Raw genomic sequence first — 20,096 nt, 5'->3', positions numbered from 1 at the left:
GGGGTAACAGCCTGCATGGAGCATTATAAGGGGGGGACAGCCTGTATGGGGCATTATGTGGGGGGTAACAGCCTGCATGCAGCATTATATGGGGACCGGTATCCTGTATGGAGCGTTATATGGGGGCCAGTATCCTGTATGGAGCGTTATATGGGGGCCAGTATTCTGTATGGAGCCTTATATGGGGGCCAGTATTCCGTATGGAGCCTTATATGGAAGCCAGTATTCCGTATGGAGCCTTATATGGGGGCCAGTATTCCTTATGGAGCCTTATATGGGGGCCAGTATTCCATATGGAGCCTTATATAGGGGCCAGTATTCCATATGGGGCCTTATATGGGGGCCAGTATTCCGTATGGAGCCTTATATGGGGGCCAGTATTCCGTATGGAGCCTTATATGGGGGCCAGTATTCCGTATGGAGCCTTATATGGGGGCCAGTATTCCGTATGGAGCCTTATATGGGGGCCAGTATTCCGCATGGAGCCTTATATGGGGGTCAGTATTCCGCATTGAGCCTTATATGGGGGTCAGTATTCCGCATGGAGCCTTATATGGGGGTCAGTATTCCGCATGGAGCCTTATATGGGGGTCAGTATTCCGTATGGGGCCTTATATGGGGGCCAGTATTCCGTATGGGGTCTTATATGGGGGCCAGTATTCCGTATGGGGTCTTATATGGGGGCCAGTATTCCGTATGGGGTCTTATATGGGGGCCAGTATTCCGTATGGGGCCTTATATGGGGGCCAGTATTCCGTATGGGGCCTTATATGGGGGTCAGTATTCCGCATGGAGCCTTATATGGGGGTCAGTATTCCGCATGGAGCCTTATATGGGGGTCAGTATTCCGTATGGGGCCTTATATGGGGGCCAGTATTCCGTATGGGGTCTTATATGGGGGCCAGTATTCCGTATGGGGTCTTATATGGGGGCCAGTATTCCGCATGGGGTCTTATATGGGGGCCAGTATTCCGTATGGGGCCTTATATGGGGGCCAGTATTCCGTATGGGGCCTTATATGGGGGCCAGTATTCCGTATGGGGTCTTATATGGGGGCCAGTATTCCATATGGGGTCTTATATGGGGGCCAGTATTCCGTATGGGGTCTTATATGGGGGCCAGTATTCCGTATGGGGCCTTATATGGGGGCAAGTATTCCGTATGGGGCCTTATATGGGGGCAAGTATTCCGTATGGGGCCTTATATGGGGGCCAGTATTCCGTATGAAGCGTTATATGGGGGCCAGTATTCCGTATGGAGCCTTATATGGGGGCCACTATTCTGTGTGGAGCGATTCACCGGTTTCTGAGCTATTGTGGAATTTACAATAGATATCACTCATGAAGTGAAATCTTTGCATTGTACTATATATATATATTTCTCCGCTGTATCTCTGCATCATGAATCGTGGTATGTGTTAAAGGGCCCACTGAGACTCTTTCGCCCGGGGCCCAGAAAAACTGGAGCCGGCCCTGTACAGGGGAAAAGAAAGTAAAACCCCCCAGAGAAGGTCAAAACTGACTTTTTCAGTGTGATCTAGTGAGATCTGTTTCACTTATCACTTTCATCACTTACTGTCACTACAGCACTGGGAGAGGAGGAGAGCTGCAGAGTTTGTCGCATACAGCTTTTCTTTAATTACTACCAAAACTGCCATGATCAGGCATGTCAGAAACAGAGAAAAACTTGACACTGGAGGTATGTTTGAGGCTTTTTTGTCTATTGCACACTGTGAAGACATGTGGTTGGAAAAGTTTAACCTAATATTATATCCTGTATGGAAACAGACACCGGGCTGACTCATTAAGACTGCCATTTTTCACGACAAGGGACGAGGCGACTGCCATTTAATGAATTAGGCGCATCTTGCAACTGGTGTGGTGATCCGCTAACATGCTGTTCCCGCCATGGAATGGAGTAGATCTCTGACGTAATTTATGTCACTACAATGACACAAATTTTCATGAATTTGTCGGGTGGCCTTCACCAAGCCCCATCCCAACCTGACGTTTTAAGGTGTTTTATGCCAGAGAACTGGGCCCAAAGACTTTTATAGCCGTCTATCACAAAAATCCTTTTGTGATGACTATTTATCAAATAAATTACACTGGTATACAATGATTTTGGTGCCAACGATGTCTGAATGGTTTTACATTAAGTTTATGGTGTTGATTAAGAATATGACTTCAGTTTTGCCAGATTGGCTCCAGTTTCTGAGATAATTAATTACAGTACAATTATTCCTTAAAAAGTCGCTTTTATAGCATTGTAAACCTACAAATTGAAATACAAAATAATTATATTGGATATTTCATTACCTAAGACACTGTTAAAGAGTCAAAAGACTGCCCAAAAGACCAAAAGCTATTGCATTTGTTATCACACACAAGTCGTATTGGGGGAATGCGTTACTTTCATGGATGAATTATCTCAAAAACTAGAACCAATTCAGTAAAAGTAATTGGATTTTTTAATTCAGCACTCTTAAAATACCCACAATCCATTAAAAAAAAAAACTTGGTACCGGAAAAAAATTTTTTTTTGTAGACCTCTGTTACATTTCATTGCAATTTTAGGGGCATCCCAAAGATTTTTCATTGTATTTTGGAGTGTGACAGCATTGGACACCTTTTACAGGCCAGAGCAGAGAGCTGCTGTAAATAGGCTCTGTTGAACCTATTAAAGATATTAATTACATGGTTGCCCAGGAGCCAAGTGCAGGGAAAAGAGCTGCCACACAGAGCTTTCCCTGGTGATAACAGCTCATTAGAGAAGTCAGACCCACCGCGATCAACCAAGCACCAGGGGAATTCAATGAATATTGCGCAGCGAGCTATATACGGTAACCAGAATTTCAAGAGTACAGTTTTGAGATCATGTAGAAACTGGATGACTATGAGGTTCTGATTTTAGTCACCATTTACATAATTTTGACTCTTTTGAAAACTCTTTTCTACTGTACTAATATTTCCATTTACGGGTCTGGTGCTACCATAAATTATACTTGCTGTATTGGATTTATGTTTGACTTCCCATAACTCTCTATATTCAACCACTTCCCTATTTATATGTTTATTTACTCCCCAAAAACTCTTTAGAATCCACTTTTTTCTTACTCTGGATACAGCAAAGCTCTTATTGTTGCTCATTTTCATTCTGGTCTTGATTAACTAGAACTCACTACTAATTGAGCGAATCAATTTAAGGTGAATCGAATGTGCCTCAAATTTCACAAATTTGGTTTTGTGTACATTAAAATTTGCTTTGTAATAATCCAGAAAAATATCTGATGCAAAAGGGCAGAAAAGGTGTTTAAAAAGAATATACTTGACCTAGCCATAACTTTCCTTGCACAGCTTCCTGTCACCATGTCCTTACATTAATGGTTCAGTCTTTGGTCTTCTTTACAGGTCTCATATGGTCTTAGGCGTCTCCTTTGCTGACAAGGTTTCACACAATGAGACTTGTGAAAAAGACCAACATGGGAAAAAAAACGAAAGACTTCCTGTGTCTGAAGACCAGACCAGAATTGTGAGGATTTGGTGGAAGCTGCACTGAAGAGGTGAAGGCCATATATTATATCTATGTATATATATATATATATATATATATATATATATATATATATATATATATATACTGCTCAAAAAAATAAAGGGAACACTTAAACAACAGAATATAACTCCAAGTAAATCAAACTTCTGTGAAATCAAACTGTCCACTTAGGAAGCAACACTGATTGACAATCAATTTCACATGCTGTTGTGCAAATGGAATAGACAATAGATGGGAATTATTGGCAATTATCAAGACACACTCAATAAAGGAGTGGTTCTGCAGGTGGGGACCACAGACCACATCTCAGTACCAATGCTTTCTGGCTGATGTTTGGTTCACTTTTGAATGTTGGTTGTGCTTTCACACTTGTGGTAGCATGAGACGGACTCTACAACCCACAGAAGTTGCTCAGGTAGTGAAGCTCATCCAGGATGGCACATCAATGCGAGCTGTGGCAAGAAGGTTTGCTGTGTCTGTCAGCGTAGTGTCCAGAGGCTGGAGGCGCTACCAGGAGACAGGCCAGTACACATGGAGGGGGCCATAAAAGGGCAGCGTTCAAACTGTGATTAACAAACCATAAAGTTACATTTGGAGAGAGGTCAACAAGGCCTATCATGAAAGGAACACCGTTCTTACTGTAAAGCACGGAGGTGGATCGCTGATGTTTTGGGGATGTGTGAGCTACAAAGGCACAGGATGAATGCAGCACGTTATCAGCAAACTGGAGGCAAATTTGCACTCATCAGCCCAGAAGCTGCGCATGGGACGTACTTGAACATTCCAACATGACAACAATCCAAAACATAAGGCCAAGTCGACCTGTCATCGGCTACAGCAGAATAAAGTGAAGGTTCTGGTGTGGCCATCTCAGTCTCCTGACCTCAATATCATTGAGTCATTCTGGGGAGATCCCAAGCGCAGTTCATGCTAGACAGCCCAAGAATTTACAGGAAGTGGAGGCTTTTTGCCAAAAAGAATGGGCAGCTTTACCATCTGAGAAAATAAATCTGTGGATCTCATCTCGGTACCTAATGGCAGTCAGGGTACCTCTGACTAGGACATGGAGGGCTGTACGGCCCTTCAAAGCAATGCCTCCCCACACCATTACTGACCCACTGCCAAACCGGTCATGCTGGAGGATGTTGCAGGCAGCAGAATGTTGTCCATGGCCTCTCCAAACTCTGTAACGTCTGTCACATGTGCTCAGTGTGAACCTGCTTTCATCTGTGAAGAGCACAGGGCGCCAGTGGTGACTTTGCCAATCCTGGTGTTCTGTGGCAAATGCCAAGCGTCCTGCATGGTGTTGGGCTGTGAGCACAACCCCCATCTGTGGACGTCGGGCCCTCATACCACCCTCATGGAGTCGATTTCTAACCGTTTGTGCAGACACATGCACATTTGTGGCCTGCTGGAGGTCATTTTGCAGGGCTCTGGCAGTGCTCCTCCTGTTCCTCCTTGCACAAAGGCAGAGGTAGCGGTCCTGCTGCTGGGTTGTTGACCTCCTACGACCCCCTCCATGTCTCCTGGTGTACTGGCCTGTCTCCTAGTAGCACCTCCAGCCTCTGGACACTACGCTGACAGACACAGCAAACCTTCTTGCCACAGCTCGCATTGATGTGCCATCCTGGATGAGCTGCACTACCTGAGCAACTTCTGTGGGTTGTAGAGTCCGTCTCATGCTACCACGAGTGTGAAAGCACAACCAACATTCAAAAGTGACCAAAACATCAGCCAGAAAGCATTGGTACTGAGATGTGGTATGTGGTCCACACCTGCAGAACCACTCCTTTATTGAGGGTGTCTTGATAATTGCCAATAATTTCCATCTATTGTCTATTCCATTTGCACAACATCATGTGAAATTGATTGTCAATCAGTGTTGCTTCCTAAGTGGACAGTTTGATTTCACAGAAGTTTGATTTCCTTGCAGTTATATTCTCTTGTTTAAGTGTTCCCTTTATTTTTTTGAGCAGTATATAATGTGATATTGCATAATATGCTTACCTTCAGTTACAATGTATTACAAGGAAAGTGCTGGGTACTTAAGAAGTACTGTATACATAACGGTGGAGTCAGCACACTCCTACTAAAAAATATATTGCACAAGCCCCAAACCATACAAAGATACATATAGATTGAAAGTTAAAAATATTACCATAGCAGAGATAAGTAAAAATGCTTAGACAGTCATCATGGTGCATAATGTTCAAATCAGCAATTGCATTATATAAATGAAATAAAGTGCTAAGATAACATACATGTCTTGGAGTTAACTCGGACCTACCAAGCAAAATAATGTATTACACAAACCTCGACCTCACAACATCAAATACAAGGAGAGTAACTAAATAAAGCAGAATAACATATATATTGATACACAGATGCAAGTTGCACCCACCGTATGTTTCGCTAGATGCTTTGTCAAGGGGATTTTTGCTCATCTCAGCTATGCTAATTTTCCTAAACTTTCAATCCATATTTTTTTTTTTTACGGTTTGTGGCTCATACAGTATCATATTTTTTTAGTAAGAGTGTGCTGACTGATGTGGATCCAGCACTTTACTTGTAATGCATTGTAAATGATTTTAAGCATATTATGCAATTTGACAAATGTTATATATTATTACTGATCCCGTATGCTGCTGCTTTTTTCTGTGATATAACTTCCTTGTATTTTCAATTGTGCTATTATTTTAATCATGTTATATAATAAAATATTGCGTCAACTGAAATAGGATTTTTTTTGCATATACCAGATTGTGGATAGATATGGAGAATATGTTGGCACTTTATAGAGATTAATATTATTCTCATGTATCCCTGTCCCCATGATTTTACATTAATTTTAGAATAGGTTACATTTTAACAATGGCTTTCTCAAAGCATTATGTTTACTGGTTTCCAAAGGTTTCCATGTGTTCATGTAGATGTTCACCAGCTGCTCGGCGTTATGATGCCACAATGCTATGCAGTGATTACAGAAAATATACTCCATTTGTCTACTGAAGTTTATGCTGCTGTGTCAAGATAGAAATGTATAATTCAATGAAAAGTTTTCTTTTTTAACAGGCATAAATAGCCTGCACCTGCGTCCTCTTTCTCACAGACTGCTCCCCGTGATCCCCCTCTCTCACAGACCGCTCCCTATGATCCCCCTCTCTCACAGACCATTCCCCATGACCCCCTTCTCTCACAGACTGCTCCCCATGATCCCCCCTCTCTCACAGATTGTTCCCCATGTTTTCCCCTCTCTCAGATTGTTCCCCATGTTTCCCCCTCTCTCACAGATCGCTCCCCATGTTTCCCGCTCTCTCACAGACTGCTCCCCATGATCGTCCCTCTCTCACAGATTGTTCCCCATGTTTTCCCCTCTCTCAGATTGTTCCCCATGTTTCCCCCTCTCACAGATCGCTCTCCATGTTTCCCCCTCTCACAGAGCACTCCCCATGTTTTCCCCTCTCTCACAGACCGCTCCCCATGTTTCCCCCTCTCTCACGGACTGCTCCCCATGATCCCCCCCTCTCTCACAGATCACTCCCCATGCTTGCCCCTCTCTCACAGATCGCTCCCCATGTTTACCCCTGTCTCACAGACCTCTCCACTTGCGCGTCACTGGGTCACGCCTGGCTGAAGCCAGAACTTGACGTGACATCAGCGGATGTCAGAGCCATCTCAGCCGGGGTCATGCCTAGTGAGCGGTCAGCTATAGGCATGAGAACACAAGGTACTTATAAAAAAATGTATTTCCACCTTTTAAATCGATGGGGGCATTCTCTACAGTAGTGAACAACCCCTTTAATCCCCTTCAAAACACTGTCCATTTGATAATATGCACTTGTCCCAGTGGTTTTCCACTGTCCTAAACATTTTTTATATTCTTCTGAACTAATGTTGTTAAGTGCCTCCAGATATTTTTTTCTTAACCTCTTCTACGTCCTGACAAAGCTTTCCATTTAGGTTTTTCTGCATTCTTGGGAATAAGAGGAAGTCACAGGGAGCTAGGTCGAGTGAGTAAGAGGGTGACCCTGATTTATTGTCAAAAGTCATCACAGGGGGTGAATCTTGGTGTTACGTCTACGATCCTGAAACAAAACAGCAGTCGAGCCAGTGGAAGACCGCTTCATCGCCCAGACCAAAAAAAGCACGGCAAGTAAAATCAAATTTGAAGTCCATAATGGTTTGTTTTTTCTACATCAAAGGAGTCGTTCATGTTGAATTTGTTCCACAGGGCACCACAGTGAACCAACATTACTATCTGCAAGTGCTGAAGCGACTGCGTGAGGCAGTGAGAAAAAACCACCTGAATTATGGCGATCAAGGGACTGGCTGCTTCATCATGACAACACGCTTGACCACACAGCGTTAAAAACCATCCAGTTTTTTGGCAAAAAAAGACATGACAACGGTTTCTCACCCTCCTCTTAATTTTTTCATTCTCACATCTTCGTTTTTCCTCCTCCTTCCAAGAACTATAACTTTATTATTTTCCATCATCTTTGCCGTATGAGGGCTATTTTTTGCAGGATGAGTTGTATTTGTATTCTTTTTACCCTAAAATGTACAAGAAAATTGTAAAAAAATTCCAAGTGCAGTGTGTGTGTGTATATATATATATATATATATATATATATATATATATATATATATATATATATATATAATGTGTATATACTGTACAGACCAAAAGTTTGGACACACCTTCTCATTTAAAGATTTTTCTGCATTTTCATGACTATGAAAATTGTACATTCACACTGAAGGCATCAAAACTATGAATTAACACATGTGGAATTATATACTTAACAAAAAAGTGTGAAACAACTGCCGCTGCAAGATGCTGTGGTAGCCATGCTGGTTCAGTATGCCTTCAATTTTGAATAAATCCCCAACAGTGTCACCAGCAAAGCACCCCCACACCATCACACCTCCCCCTCCATGCTTCACGGTGGGAACCAGGCATGTAGAGTCCATCCGTTCACCTTTTCTGCGTCGCACAAAGGCACGGTGGTTGGAACCAAAGATCTCAAATTTGGACTCATCAGACCAAAGCACAGATTTCCACTGGTCTAATGTCCATTTCTTGTGTTCTTTAGCCCAAACAAGTCTCTTCTGCTTGTTGCCTGTCCTTAGCAGTGGTTTCCTAGCAGCTATTTTACCATGAAGGCCTGCTGCACAAAGTCTCCTCTTAACAGTTGATGAAGAGATGTGTCTGCTGCTAGAACTCTGTGTGGCATTGACCTGGTCTCTAATCTGAGCTGCTGTTAACCTGCGATTTCTGAGGCTGGTGACTCGAATAAACTTATCCTCTGAAGCAGAGGTGACTCTTGGTCTTCCTTTCCTTGGGCGGTCCTCATGTGAGCCAGTTTCTTTGTAGCGCTTGATGGTTTTTGCAACTGCACTTGGGGACACTTTCAAAGTTTTCCCAATTTTTCGGACTGACTGACCTTCATTTCTTAAAGTAATGATGGCCACTCGTTTTTCTTTACTTAGAATTTGTATTATGGCAAGAAAAAAGCTGCTAACAGTCTATTCAGTAGGACTATCAGCTGTGTATCCACCAGACTTCTGCACAACACAACTGATGGTCCCAACCCCATTTATAAGGTAAGAAATCCCACTTACTAAACCTGACAGGGCACAACTGTGAAGTGAAAACCATTTCCGGTGACTACCTCTTGAAGCTCATCAAGAGAATGCCAAGAGTGTGCAAAGCAGTCATCAAAGCAAAAGGTGGCTACTTTGAAGAACCTAGAATATAAGACATATTTTCAGTTGTTTCACACTTTTTTGCTAAGTATATAATTCCACATGTGTTAATTCATAGTTTTGATGCCTTCAGTGTGAATGTACAATTTTCATAATCATGAAAATAAAGAAAAATCTTTAAATGAGAAGGTGTGTCCAAACTTTTGGTCTGTACTATATATATATATAAAAGTAAATATATTTATATCTAGATACCAGATTCTCTTAAATGGGCAAAAAAAAAATGGGCCTCAGAAAATATTGACATAAATCAGATTTTTTTTTACAATGTTCAAGAAGCAAATAGGCCAAAGAGTGCACCCTGCCGGCAGGCTAAAAGGCTCAAGAGTGTGCTCCGGTGGTAGGCAAAAAGGTCAAAAAGTGCACCCTGGTGGCAGGCTAAAAAGCCTAAGACCACGGCTCCACTATCAGTATTTGGTGAGCATTCAGTCAGTATTTTTTCTCGGGAGTGAGAGTCAAAACCAGAAGTGAGTGATAAATGCAGAATTGGTGACTTGTTTCTATTATATCTTTTCTCTGATTGTACCTCACCTGGTTTTGGCTCCCACTCCTGAGAAAAAATACTGACTGAATACTGACAAAATACTGATAAAGGGGCCGTGGCTTAAGAGTGCGCCCCAGTTTTAGGCAAAAAGGCCAAAGAGTGCACCACAGTGGCAGGTTAAAAAGCCCAAAAATGCGCCCCAGTGGTAGGCAAAAAAGCCCAAAAGTGCACACCCCTGAAAGCGTAAAAATCTCCTGAGGACTGCAGTGAAGCGGCGCAGGCACGCATGTGCGAGATCTGAGAGGCAGAGAAGGAGGTAATACAAGGGCGGGCCAGACGAGTGAAAGAGGCGTGTTTTTCTGGGCACAGCACCGCTCTCTCTTTTTTCCATACCCTGGGCATCCAGGACGCCTGCAGCTTGCTTCACTTACACCTTCCCGGTGAGGCGCCCCCTCACCTCGTCACTGCAGTCCTCGGGAGCGAGATCAGAGAGGCAGAGAAGGAGGTACCAGTAATAGAATACAAGGGCGGGCCACAGGGATGCGCTACAGCTCTGATAGTCTTGGAGACAGGGAGGGCTGGGCAGGCAGGGAGGGCTGACCAAACAAGCAGGATTTGTATACAACAACCAGACAATCGCCGGTAAGGTTCATCACTTTAAAATTACCATATTGAAATCAAATCAGATTTTTTTACAATTTTTACCGTATGTGCGTTAGAAGATGGGTAGTCTTATACGGCGAGTATATCCCAAACTCTATATTTTAACTGGAAATGTTGGGGGTCGTCTTATACACCCAGTCGTCTTATACTCCGGAAAATACGGTACGTATTTATGACAAGTCAAAGGTTGTTTTTACGCCACCCGTTCTGCAGTCTCTTTAATGCTACAACACTTTGTTGCATGATATTTCATACATGATTTTTAGCTCTGTCTTATACTGTCTTATTGCATCATATTCATTCTTTTCCTTCTTGCTTTCCTGAACTGATTCCAAAATATCTCCAAGTAATTCTGAGCCCTTATGAAATCCAGAGGAGCTGTAGGCAGAGGAGATTGACCCTCAGGAGCCTCCTGGTCTTCAGAATCCACAAGAATTGGAAGACCAAAAATAAGCAAGGCCTATGACAGCGGAGCAACCTGTTGGCCAAGAAGTTCCTGAAGAAGCAATGGCCCCGCAGCTCTTCTGTTTTGTTTTTTTTCTTAAATGTGGTTTTTACTTTCACTGATTAGAATTTTCATGGTCAATACCAGCTAAAGTTTTGGATGACAATTGTCTGGCCTTTCTCTATTCTGCATTTTTGTAGCAGGTTGGAGAATGACTTTCTGCATGTTAACTCGACCATAGTGTCGAAGGTGCCATGCACTAGTTGGCTGCTGACGGGACACTTATCCACATAACAAATATCTTCATCATGCACATATTCACTTGTCTGGGCCGAGTGATCTTGTATTTTACATGAAGAAGGGACTAATTCAAGATATCCCAGCTGGCTCGGCTCACTTGAGAACAAAAAGTTTTTGCTTTTTATTAAAAATTCCCATCCTTCTCCAAACCAGCATAACTTGTAGGGGGCTAGTTGGCCAGACTTCATACACATAAGATATTCATGCAGTCCAGACATTTTTGGTTCAGAAGATTTTAACCCCTTCACACCCGAGCCTGTTTTCACCTTCACGACAGGTCCAAATTTTACAATTCTAACCAGTGTCATTTTATGTGTTAATAACTCTGGAACGCTTCAACAGATCCCAGTGATTCTGAGATTGTTTTTTCGTGATATATTGTACTTCATGATAGTGGTAAAATGTATTTGATATGACTGGCGCTTTTTTGTGAAAAAATTGGTAATTTGGAGAAAATTTAGAAAATTTAGCAATTTTCAAACTTTGAATTTTCATGCCCTTATAACAGAGAAATATGTCACACAAAATAGTTAATAAATAACATTTCCCACATGTCTACTTTACATCAGCACAATTTTTGGAACCAACATTCTTTTTCGTTAGGAAGTTATATGGGTTAAAAGCTGACCAGCGATTTCTAATTTTTCCAACAAAATTTACCAAACCATTATTTTAGGGACCACATCACATTTGAAGTGACTTTCAGGGGCCTATATGACAGTAAATACCCAAAAGTGACACCATTCTAAAAACTGCACCCATAAAAGTGCTCAAAACCACATTCAAGAAGTTTATTAATCCTTCAGGTGCTTCACAGGAATTTTTGGAATGTGGAAGAAAACAATTAACATTTAACTTTTTTTCACAAAAATGTTACTTTAGATGCAAATTTTTTTATTTTCGCAAGGGTAACAGGAAAAAATGGACCCCAAAATTTGTTGTGCAATTTCTCCTGTGCACCCTGATACCCCATATGTGGGTGAAAACCACTGTTTGGGTGCAGGGCAGGACTCGGAAAGGAAGGAGCGCCATTTGACTTTTTGAATGTAAAATTTTCTTGAATAATTAGCGGACGCCATATTGCGTTTGGGGAGCCCCTAATGTGCCTAAACAGTGGAAACTCCCCACAAGTGACACCATTTTGGAAACTAGACCCTTTGGGGATCTTATCTAGATATGTGGTGAGCATCTTGAACCCCCAGGTGCTTCACAGAAGTTTATAACATTGAGCCGTAAAAATAAAATTTTCACATTTTTCCCACAAAAATGTTTTTCAGTCCCCAATTTTGTGTTTTCATAAGGGTAACCAGAGAAATTTCACTATACCATTTGTTGTACAATTTCTCCTGAGCAAGCCAATGCCCCATATGTGGGGGAAAACGACTGTTTGGGTGCATGGCAGGGCTCGGAAGGGAAGGAGCGCCATTTGACTTTTTGAGTGTAAAATTTGCTTGAATAATTAGCGGACGCCATGTCGCGTTTGGGGAGCCCCTGATGTGCCTAAACAGTGGAAACCCCCCACAAGTGACCCCATTTTGGAAACTAGACCCCTTAAGGAACATATCTAGATGTGTGGTGAGCACTTTTAACCCCAAGTGTTTCACAAAAGTTTATAACGTAGAGCTGTGAAAATAAAAAAAAAAAATTTTTCCACAAAAATTATCTTTTAGCCCCAATTTTTTTAGTTTCACAAAGGTAACAAGAGAAATTGGACCCCAAAATTAGTTGTTCAATTTCTCCTGAGCATTTCGAAAACCTATGTGTGGTGGAAAACCACTGTTTGTGCGCACAGCAGGGCTCGGAATGGAAGGAGCGCCATTTGACTTTTTTGAATGTAAAATTTGCTTGAATAATTAGCGGATGCCATCTCGCGTTTGGGGAGCCCCTGATGTGCCTCAACGGTGGAAACCCCAATAAGTGACCCCATTTTGGAAACTAGACCCCCTCAAAGAACTTATCTAGATGTGTGGTGAGCACCTTGAAGCCTCAGGTGCTTCACAGAAGTTTATAATGTAGAGCCGTTGTTACGCACACGCCCGGACTGACTAGCGTGAGCATGATTAGTGATCCCACTGTACCATGAACCGAGGAGTGCCTGGAGGGGCGTAACTAAGTATCAACTCGGTCCGACCAAGGTCACATGGCGGCTCAGTCGACTCCGTGAACCAGGGAGGAACCGAGCAGAGGCACCAGGTGCTACTCCAGGTCAGACCCCGGTCACAGCTGTTGACCCACACCGGGGAATGCAGGAACAGGCAGGTTAGGCTGGTATACAGACAGGTGGATACTGGCAGGCACAGCTGGTATGCAGACAGGTGGGTATTGGCAGGCACGGCTGGTATGCAGACAGGTGGGTACTGGCAGGCACGGCTGGCATGCAGACAGGTGGGCACTGGCAGGCACGGCTGGCATGCAGACAGGCGGGTACTGGCAGGTAGGAATGCAGGCAGGATAGGGACCAGTACAGACTGGGACACAGGAATGGAGTCGCAGGTGCGGTAGACAAGCAGAGCAGAGCAAAATCCGCAGATGCGGTAGACAAGCAGAGCAGAGCAAAACCCCCTCAGATGTGGTAGACAAGAAGAGCAGAGCAAAACCCGCAGATGCGGTAGATAAGCAGAGCAGAGCAAAACCCGCAGATGCAGTAAACAAGCAGAGCAGAGCAAAACCCGCAGATGCGGTAGACAAGTAGAGCAGAGCAAAACCCGCAGATGCGGTAGACAAGCAGAGCAGAGCAAAACCCGCAGATGCGGTAGACAAGCAGAGCAAAATCCGCAGGTGCGGTAGGCAAGCGGAGCAGAGCAAAGCCCGCAGGTGCAGTAAAGAAGCAGAGCAGAGCAAAACCCCAGGTGCGGTGGACAAGCAGAGCAGAGCAAAACCCGCAGGTGCGGTGGACAAGCAGAGCAGAGCAAAACCCGCAGGTGCGGTAGACAAGCAGAGCAGAGCAAAACCCGCACGTGCGGTAGACAAGCAGAGCAGAGCAAAACCCGCAGGTGCGGTAGACAAGCAGAGCAGCGCAAAACCCGCAGGTGCGGTAAACAAGCAGAGCAGAGCAAAACCCGCAGGTGCGGTAGACAAGCAGAGCAGAGCAAAACCGGCAGGTGCGGTAGACAAGCAGAGCAGAGCAAAACCCGCAGGTGCGGTAAACAAGCAGAGCAGAGCAAAACCGCAGGTGCGGTGGACAAGCAGAGCAGAGCAAAACCCGCAGGTGCGGTAGACAAGCAGAGCAGAGCAAAACCCGCAGGTGCCGTAGACAAGCAGAGCAGAGCAAAACCCGCAGGTGCGGTAGACAAGCCGAGCAGAGCCAAACCCGCAGAAGCGGTAGACAAGCAGAGCAGAGCAAAACCCGCAGATGCGGTAGACAGGACAGGGCTCTGTTCACATGGAACAAACTGGAAAACACAAGAAGATAGCTGGAACACAGGAGTTAGATACGGAGACAGGGAAACAGAACGAGCAGAACCAGATACACACAAGGTACTTGCAATGAAGTAGCGAGTGGACACAAAACTCACAAACAGAAGTACAGAGACAACGAGTTGGAGTTATGTGCAGGTTCAGATACTGCAGGAAAAGGAAAAGGTACAGACATAGAGACAAACAGGTAACGGACTAGGACACTGTTCAGACAAGATCTGAACCAGGAAAAAGATACAGGAACGAGCCTGGGAACTCAGCCCCCAGGGTGGCGGAAACTGACTAGAAGTCACAGGTACAGGTAACAGGCCTGGGTATACAGCTCCCAGGGTGGCAGAAACAGACTAGGTACAGGACAGGACCTGGCAACACAGTTGCAAGAAACACACAGATGGAAAGTGTTGCTCAGGCATCTCCTACTGGGTGGAGGGGGTTTAAGTATCCAGTGACTCACAGTAATAGGCTGGGGATGCATTAGGACTGCGCACACTGTAGCTTTAAGAATCAGAAAGTAACAGCGCTGCCGCCCTAAGCCAGCAGACAAGAGACATACAAACAGCAGGTACTGGAGCAAAATGTGCAGCCTGGCCTGATAGGTAAGATTGCGGTCTTGCATGGTGGGAGGTGGTAAGCCATGCAAGCACGCCGCCAGGGATGTTACAGCCGTGAAAATGAAAAAATCAAACTTTTTCCACAAAAATGATCTTTTAGCCAAATTTGTTTATTTTCACAAGGGTAAGAGGACAAAATGGACCCCACAAATTGTGCAATTTCTCCTGAGTACGCCGATACCCCATATGTGGGGAAAAAACACTGTTTGGGCGCACGGAATGGTTCAGAAGTGAAGGAGGACAGTGTGACTTTTTTAACGCAAAATTGGCTGGAATAAAGAGCGGATGCCATGTCGCATTTGGAGAGCCCCTGATGTGCCTAAACAGTGGAAACCCCCCAAAAGTGACCCCATTTTGGAAACTACACCCCTCAAGGATTTTATCAAGGGGTATAGTGAACATTTTGAACCAAGAGGTAGGACACAGAATTTGATAACATTAGGTCATCATATTGAATATGTTTGAGCGCAAGTGCTCGCTACTTGAGTTTGCATTGGGTACTCGGGTATGCACCAAGCATCGCGGGTGGTCGAGTGAAATGCTCGAGTCCCCGCTCCGCATGTTTCACGGTTGTTAGATACCCAAAAAAAGCATGCAGGGATTGCTCGTGTATGGCAGGCAATCTACGCTTGTTTTTTTTGGAACATGCCACTTGAGCACCCGTGATCCTCGGTGCATACCCGAGCACCTAATGCAAACTCAAGTAGCGAGCACTTGCGCTCAACACTAGTCGCCATATCATCATTTGTTTCTTTACTTTTGAAAAAATCCCAACCCCAGCATAACCCTAACACAACCCAAACCTTAACACAACCTTAACCCCAACCCTAATACAATCCTAACCCTAACACAACCCTAACCCCAACACAACCGTAACCCTATCCCAAGGGATCCATCCACTATAATGAGGCCTAATCCTAACACAATCCTAATCCTAACCCTAACACAACCCTAACCCTAACACAACCCTAACCATATCCCAAGGGATCCATTCACTATAATGAGGCCTCAGCGTTACTCTGTCATGCCTCTGTTTAGCGGTGTCCTTTTTTTCAGAGGTTCACAAAACTGTGGCCGACGGCACTTTTATGCATGCCTAATAAAAAGACGGATATCGTGGGATCACAGGGCAGACGGCGTCCACGGTGCCTCCATCTACCTTATTAAATGGAATCGTCCGCTAGGGGTTCTGTCTGAATCACGTATTTCAGAGATTTACATGGAAACTGCGCTCAGCGCAGGATAAATGTGAGCTGAGCCATACTGCGATCTTTGTGAGGCAGAATGAACAAATCAGCAGCAGGCAAAGAATTGGTTTTATTTATTTTTTCCGGTGTTCCTCGTGCGGTGTAAGTGATTAGATGACTTTATTCTTCGGGTCAATGCGATACCAGATTTATATTGGTTTTTTATGTCTGGCTGCTGTCACACACTAAAAAAATGCTTTTTTTTGCAAAGACTAGTTTTTTGCATCACCATATTTTAAGAGCTATAGTTTTTCCATAGTTTGGCATGGTCATGTGAGGGCTTGTTTTTTGTTGGAAAAGTTGACATTTTTATTGGTACCATTTTCAGGCATGTGACATTTTTTGATCGCTTTCTATTCCCAGCTTTCTTCTTCTGGTCAGTATGATTACAGTGATACTAAATTTATATAGTTTTTTTTATGTTTTGGCGCAGTTACACAATAAAAACTATTTTATAGAAAAATTTTTTTTTTTTGCATCGCTTTATTCTGAGTGCTATGACTTTTTTATTTTTCAGCTGATGGAGCTGTATGGTGGCTTGTTTTTTGCGGGACAAGATGACGTTTTCAGCGGTACAATTTTTATTTACATTCATCTTTTTGATCGCGTTTTATTCCACTTTTGTTTGGCGGTATGATGATAAAGCAGCATTTTTCCTTAGTTTTTTATTTATTTTTTTATGGTGTTCATTAAAGGGGTTAACTAGTGTGACAGTTTTATAGGTCAGGTTGTTCCGGACGCGGCCATACCAAATATGTGTATTTTTATTGTTTGTTTTTTTTCATAATAATTTTTATTTATGGGTACTATATATATATATATATATATATATATATATATATATATATATATATATATTATTTTTAAAAATATATTTTTACAACTTTGTTTTACTTTTTTTTCACCTTTTTGCTATACTTTGCAAACTTTCAGCCCTGCAGACTCAAGTGACTTTGATCATGCACTGAGCATGATCAAACTAACTTGCTGGGGCCTGGAGACCATGGCAACGATCAGGACCCCGTGCTGACAGCGTAGGGTCTCTGATCCAAGAGCAGAAGGGCTGCTGTCCCTCTGCTCACTCGCTAAATGCTGTGAGCACAGCGATCGCAGCATTTAGGGGGTTAAAGTGCTGGAAGCGGTGCAGGCACAGCTCCTGGCACTGAGTGCCAGGCGTCAGCTGTCAGCCTGTGTGCGGGTGCGATCGCCATGTCGTAATAATACGTACCTGGTCCATAAGGCCCAGGGCACAGGGGCGTATTATTACATACATCAACCGAAAGGGGTTAAAGAGATTTTCACCACTAAACTCTGCAGCATAGTGTTACATTTTATAAATCAGCATCACCACCTTATCAACTCCCATCATCCCTATGCTTAAAGGGGTTTTCCCAAGAGCAAAAGTTCATTTTAATCAATAGATCTTGGAATAATAATAAGTTCCACAATTGGATGTGTTTAAATAAAATGTTCCTGTGCTGAGATAATCTTATAAATGTGCCCCTGCTGTGTACTGTGTAATGGATGTGTCTGACCGTACAGGAACATTGTCTGATCATACCACATCTCATGGGCAGGGGAGGACACAAAAGAATATACAGACATTACAGCATGGGATCACAGCTGATTCTTTTTGTGAGATAAAGCATTCTCCTGCCTGTTTTTAAACAATGTTTTACCTCAAAGAAAGAATCAGCTGTGATTCCCTCCTGTAATGTCTGTATACTCTTTTGCATCCTCCCCTGCCCAGGAGATGTGATATGATCAGACCATGTTCCTGTATGGTCAGACACAGCCATTACACAGTACACAGCAGGGGCACATATATAAGATTATCTCAGCACAGGAACATTTTCTTTAAGCACATCCAATAAAATCAACATTTGTTCATGGGAAAACCCCTTTAAGCTGATGGCTTTCCTGCCAGTCTCTTTGACGGACATGTGACTGCTGCAGCCAATCAATAGTTATTGTTGTGGCACGTTGGTTACTTCAGTGGTAACTTACCAAGCTGGATGAAAGAGGATGCATGGTGACCGGTGAATGACCTGAGCATTATCAGAAGCGCAGTGGCTATGATCAGTAAGGTGAGTGTACGTTTCTGGACAATTTAAACACATGATGCATATACAGTTGAAACCAGAAGTTTACATACACTATATAAATAGACACATATGCAGGTTTTTCTCAATATCTGACATGAAATCAGAATAAACCTTTCCCGTTTTAGGTCAATTAGGATTACCATCATTTTTAATATTTGCCAAATGCCAGAATAATGAGAGAGAGAGAATGTTTTAAGTCATTTTTATTACTTACTGCAAAGTCAAAAGTTTACATACATTTCATTAGCATTCGGTACCATTGCTCTTAAACTGAATGACTTTGGTCAAACGTTTGGGATATCCTTCCACAAGCTTCTCACAATAGTTGGTCGGAATTTGGGTCCATTCCTCCTGACAAAAATGGTGTAACTGATCCAGGTTTGTAGGTCGTGTTGCTCGCACCTGCCTTTTCAGCTTTGCTGATAAATTTTCAATAGGATTGAGATCAGGGCTTTGTGATGCCCACTCCAAAACATTGACTTTGTTATCCTTAAGCCACTTTGTTACCATTTTGGCAGTATACTTCGGGTCATTGTCCATTTGGAAGACCTATTTCCACCCAAGCTTTAACTTCCTGGCTGATGTCTTGAGAAGTTGCTTCAGTATTGCCACATAATCTTTTTTTCTCATGATGCCATCTATTTTGTAAAGTGCACCAGTCCATCCTGCAGCAAAACAACCCCACAACATGATGCTGCCACCCATGTGTTTCACAGTTGGGATGGGGTTCTTAGGCTTCCAAGCGTCTCCCTTTTTCCTCCAAACCTAACGATGGTCATTCAGACCACAGGACATGTCTCCAAAAATGAAGGTCTTTGTTCCTGTGTGCATCTGCAAACATTAATCTGGCTTTTTTATGTTTCTTTTGGAGTAATGGCTTCTTCCTGGCAGAGTGGCCTTTCAGCCCATGTTGATACAGTACTCATTTCACTGTGGTTATTGACACAATCTTACCAGCTTCTGCCATCATCTTCACAAGGTCTTTTGCTTTTGTCCTTGGGTTGATTTACACATGTCGAACCAAAGCACGTTCATCTCTGTGACATAGAACCCATCTCCTTCCTGAGCGGTATGATGGCTGGACATTCCCATCATGTTTGTATGTGCGTATAACACACTTCATCCACTTTCTTTCAGGCAGTGAGAACTATTATAAAAAAAAAAAACAACAACAAAAACTAAAAATAATGACTATGCCCAAAATAAATATTTTTCTAATTATTGTTAATTTAAAAAAATATCAAAACTGGTGATTACCAGCAAGTAAAAGACTTGACTCTCCAGCATCCTTGGCGGATTCTCATAAGCCCTGCAGCAGCATATAGAGTCAGAACATGAGATATCAGAACTTATCACGAGATCTTGCAGTTGTGACTAAATGAGTGCTTTCTGTGGCATTAAATCTGGAGTTACTAGTATCCAGGGGTGGATTAAGAGTAGCAAGGGCCCCGGGCAGTTTAGAAGGCGCGGGCCCCCCCCCCACACACCTGATTTATCACG

General features: G+C 43.2%; 1 long non-coding RNA gene across 1 annotated transcript in view; it reads left to right on the top strand.

Annotated features, from left to right (window-relative positions):
* The window catches only part of LOC141264274 (uncharacterized), a 32,373-nt gene extending 24,674 nt beyond the window's left edge, over positions 1–7,699 (top strand). The window contains exon 3 of the long non-coding RNA XR_012319870.1: positions 7,516–7,699. This is a non-coding gene — a long non-coding RNA (uncharacterized lncRNA). The remainder of the gene's footprint in view (positions 1–7,515) is intronic.
* The last annotated feature ends 12,397 nt before the right edge of the window (positions 7,700–20,096 follow it).

This window comes from Phyllobates terribilis, unplaced genomic scaffold, assembly GCF_046119375.1.
Source record: "Phyllobates terribilis strain yellow unplaced genomic scaffold, ASM4611937v1 Scaffold_4__5_contigs__length_816908805, whole genome shotgun sequence".
Classification (NCBI taxonomy): domain Eukaryota; kingdom Metazoa; phylum Chordata; class Amphibia; order Anura; family Dendrobatidae; genus Phyllobates; species Phyllobates terribilis.
The sequence above is the reverse complement of the archived record's forward strand: the minus strand, read 5'-3'. Positions and strand labels throughout refer to the sequence as shown.